Here is a 4,684-nt window from a genome sequence, read left to right as displayed (position 1 = left end):
AAAGGAAGTGGCCTACGTTGACACAAGGCGAGAATGTTTAGAGCAGCTACAAAACAACTTAACTACAAGGAAGGGATCACATGTACATGATGTGATGCGTTTCTTTCACGGTGATGGACCACAGCAGCAATTGTGGAGGAGTTGAGAAATGAGTGTGTAGCAAGGGGATTGAAAGATGAACGATTGAAGAAAAATTTACAGACAAGCCTGAAAGAGCACCTGAAGGGTGTGCAAAGAGTGCCAACTTTGCTAATCAATGAGAAGGATAAGAACATGCACGATATCAACTTGGGTAAAGAATAATATTTTTGCTACTATCACAATGTTTCTAGAACAATGAGATTTCAACAGTGAAGTTCAACAATTAGCTTCCTTGCAACATTTTGCCATATCTCTACATCTCAGTCTGAAAACTGTGCCTTCTTAAGAATGGTTCAATTTTTTCAATCAAAATTGCCATTTTTTTATTTAAAAAAAATTCATAAAAAAAAAACAAATTCTTTCACGTTTAATTTGCCAGTTGTTGTTTTTTCTGCACATCGCTATGAAATTTTGACCAAATACTTTGTCACAATATTACTATATGTCTTTCAGTAACTATTCACCATCATTATTTTTTTTTGTCTGTCTTCAATTTTTTCTTTTCAGGTATGTATGAAGTTCTTCCAACAGAGCCACTACATGACATGAAAGAACACATCTGCAATGTGGTATCTGAGTTAAAGCACCACCTTTCTCAAGAAGAGAAACAGCTATGCGAAAAGACTATCGAGCTGGTAGCACAAACTAAAGAGCAACTTTGTGGTTCTGACTATCGAGAGATGGCTATTGTGCTTTCCAAACAACTTAGAGGTTTGCAACAACTTTATTGTACATGGATATAATATTTTATTCTAATGCAGTCTTCCTCAACACAGCCATCTACTGTTATGAACAGGTACACACATGAAAATTATTTTCAAAATAAAATTTACTCTTTTCCCCTTGTCCTTCTTTAATTTGTACTTTTGTTATCACTGTAATGTAAATATGTAATGAATAGTACTGTTTGTGAAGTTCTTAATGAAGGTTATTTTAAAAAAAAATTAACAATTTCATGCAGTCATTATTATGATTATAATATTATCATCATTTTCAGAAAGCTTGTGACAAATATAACAAACTTTTAGAACAGAAAATACTTACATTAATACATTGACTTTCCTGATCCTCTCACTGAATAACAAGTTCAAAAGAGAAAAAAATTTATTATGAATTGAAAATTCATTAGGCAGTATCAAAAGTAAGTAAAAAAGAAAAATGATTTGATTATATCTATATAAAGTATATAAATAAAAAGGCTATCAAGTAACCCTAGCACCATATGATGTCTACATAATCATATATTCATTATTCAAAAGGACTTGTGAGTGATAAGGTGCAGACACCATGACAGAAATATCAAGCATTCTATATTCAAGGCCAGAGAAGCGCTGTCAAAAAAGCATTTTAAGACTCCACAATCAGACCTTTCTTCATGCCATTGCCTGTGAGGAGGTCATTGGGAGGCCAAACGTTCTCACTGAGAAGAAGTTTATCGGCGGTACTTTCATTCTTTGATTGTACATGCTCCCATCCAACACTGTATTGTCTGTCTTAGGTCAACAAACACCGAGCAGCAAGAACGTCACTTCAATGCCTTTTCAAGTATCTCTGCAGCAACATCAAGCAGAAGACCAGGTGAACTCATAACCCCTGGAATCATTAGAATGCAAGCTGAGGTTAAGTCTGAGGAGAGCAAGCAGCGAGACACAGTGAAAGAACAAGAGTGTAGACTTTGGAAGCTGGTATGCTGTTTGCCTAAAGCACAAAACACCATCATACCACACAGAATCATACTTAAGTACCCACATGCATTTCAAGCACATCTTGAAAAAATAGCTGATTTACTCCATTGCGGTGAAGGCACCTGGTGGCATCATATCATGGCAGGTGTTGAATTCCTAGATGGTCCTGATGAAAAGGAAAGCCAGGATGATGGCCCACCACTTCATCACTTTCGTACTCATACACTCAAGTCTGGAGAGAAATACTTAAAAGATTGTTGGAAGGAGTGCATAACCAATGAGATTCCCATCCCTCACCCTGCAGTGAGAATCTATGACAATGAAGGCAATTTGCAATTCATAAAATATACAGGGTTTCTAGAAGATGATGATTCCACTGATCATGAGAGTAGTGACGAAGAAGTAAATGAAAATGACACCCTGTACGAAAATGCCATTTCTGACTTTCAACAAGATGATGAAGAACTTGACACCAAGAATTGAAAGTCTGACAGGGAAGGAGCTGACCAATTCAACTCCTGCAGTTGTTGCTCAGGCTACGTCTGCTGAATCTTGCCAGCTCAAGACAACACTGGCTAAATCTGTATCAGAGGTGTTAGGTGAAACCAAAGAAGTAAAAACACTAGACTCAATGCATATCAAGCTCAAAAGTAACCTTGCAAGAAAAGAAGACTATGAAGCTGCTTTGGCCATTGTACCAAAAATGTTAATTTCTTGTTCACACGTAAACGTTACTTGAAGCGAACCAAATTTTTGTGCAATTTCACTGCTTGAGTTCGTATCGTAACAACTTGTATCGAAACGGCTTTGTATCTGAACGACCGGTTTTCGAGTTTTGAGTTAAAAAGTTTATCACTTTTTAAGTTCATTCTTGATCTTGGAAGTATTGAAATCTAGTCTCAAATGTACATAGCCTCAATAAATTCACCTAAGACACAAGCAAGGTTTCAATAAATCTTTTAGATGTAAGCTTAAGACTTAATAGCGTTGATTCAGTGCCACATCGAACACCAGCAGCATCGTCAAAATATCAGAATCTTCTATTGAATCCTTAAAACAACAGAAAAATTTGGACCTCTCATCTGGAACATCTTCCAAAACGATTTGACTTATACTGTTGATGCGAACATGAATATGTATGCAGATGACCACCAGTTTTATGTCGTTCGCAGCACCCTCTCTGATGTGCATGATGATCTTGCTGTTTGCGCTGAGTCAGCATCTTCATGGTACAGAGCTAATTTACTAAAGGGAAATTTGGACAAGTACCAGACAATGGCACTTGGTTGCGGAAGGAAGTCTATGGACAGTATTATGATTGACAATCATGAAGTCAGATCCACTGAATGTCTCAAGCTATTAGGTGTCTGTATTGATAACAATCTTCGTTTTGATGAACATATAAGTAGTATCTCTAAGAAGAGCGCCCAGCGGGTAGGCGTTCTCATGAGGCTCAGGAACCTTATACCCACACAAACTAAGTTACAGTTATATAAGGCAGCTGTTCTCCCGTATTTAACCTACTGTCACCTTATATGGCATTTTTGCCGTGCTAGTGATTCTAGACGACTAGAGCGTATCCAGGAAAGAGCACTTAGGGCTACATATTGTGATAAACATTCGTCCTATGGTCAATTACTATCTATGGCTGGGATATCTACTCTACACAACCGGCGACTACAGGACATAGCTATTCTCATGTATAAAGTTAAAAACAACATGTGCCCAGCATACATTAGCACTCTCTTTGAACAGCCTGCAATTAAGTATGAACTGCGCAATCATGACTTCACTATACCCAGATTCAACACAGTCTCCTTTGGAAAGCACTCGCTCAGGTATATGGGCCCAAGGGTTTGGAGTTCTGTTCCTAGTAATGTGAAAAAAGCTTCCACGTTGTCCTCCTTCAAATATAACATCAGAAAAGTGGATCTTAGCATGCTATTAGATGACAATAACTCCTCTAACTGCTCTCTTTGCACTTCTTAATCTTTTATTATTTTTTTTTTTATTTATAAGTAATGGATACATTTGTACATATTGTATATAGTTCTCTCGAATTTCTCACTTGCTTATACTGTACATAGTTTTTCTTAATTTTTAATTAATTTATTAATTGATTTATTTTTTTAAATTTATTTTAGTGTCCCCACCTAGTGGTTATATACCGCTATTACAGTTTGACACTTTAATAAAGGTATCATCATCATCATCATCAATTGTCTTACCTTTTTTCCATTACTTGTTTTGGGTAGTTGCAGTGACCACAATCTGATCAACAAAACGGTTTCCTCGCACAACATTCACTGTACATGTACATTTCAAAATGGTGGAAGTCCTTCGCGAATTGCGCGACACAGAGAGATGCCGGATTCATTGTCACTATGGTAACTCGCGAGATTCTCGCGAATTCCATTCAATTTGCGGGGGGGGGGGGGGGGCAAAAATCATTTTTGACCCAGGCCTTAATCTACCTGAGAAGAGTTACAAATCTGGAGCGAAGCTTGGATAAAGAGAGTGAAAGAGCCAAAGCCTACTACGACACAGTTGATACCTACATTGCCAAGGGCTGTGCCAGAAAGTTATCTCCCACAGAGATTGCTGCTAAGGAACCCAAGAATACACGGTACCTGCTGCACTATGCTGTGACAAATCCCAATAAGCCGGGAAAGGTTCGCGTAGTGTTTGACGCTGCAGCCTCATACAAGGGAACCTCGTTGAATGATCAACTGGTGACAGGTCCCGACCTGCTGAACTCTCTTGTGGGTCTTATCATGAGGTTCAGACTACATGCTGTTACCATGATTGCGGACATTGAGGCAATGTTCTTTCAGGTACGAGTTATCGAGAAAGATCAG

The 4,684-nt window shown here is 38.0% G+C and overlaps 1 pseudogene; it reads left to right on the top strand.

Moving 5' to 3' along the window:
• Positions 1–1,428: 1,428 nt before the first annotated feature.
• LOC140929034 (uncharacterized) lies at positions 1,429–2,309 on the top strand (annotated as a pseudogene).
• The last annotated feature ends 2,375 nt before the right edge of the window (positions 2,310–4,684 follow it).

The sequence above is a fragment of the Porites lutea genome, chromosome 1 (assembly GCF_958299795.1).
Source record: "Porites lutea chromosome 1, jaPorLute2.1, whole genome shotgun sequence".
Lineage (NCBI taxonomy): Eukaryota > Metazoa > Cnidaria > Anthozoa > Scleractinia > Poritidae > Porites > Porites lutea.
Note: the sequence above shows the minus strand (reverse complement) of the source record. Positions and strands in the feature narration are given on the sequence as shown.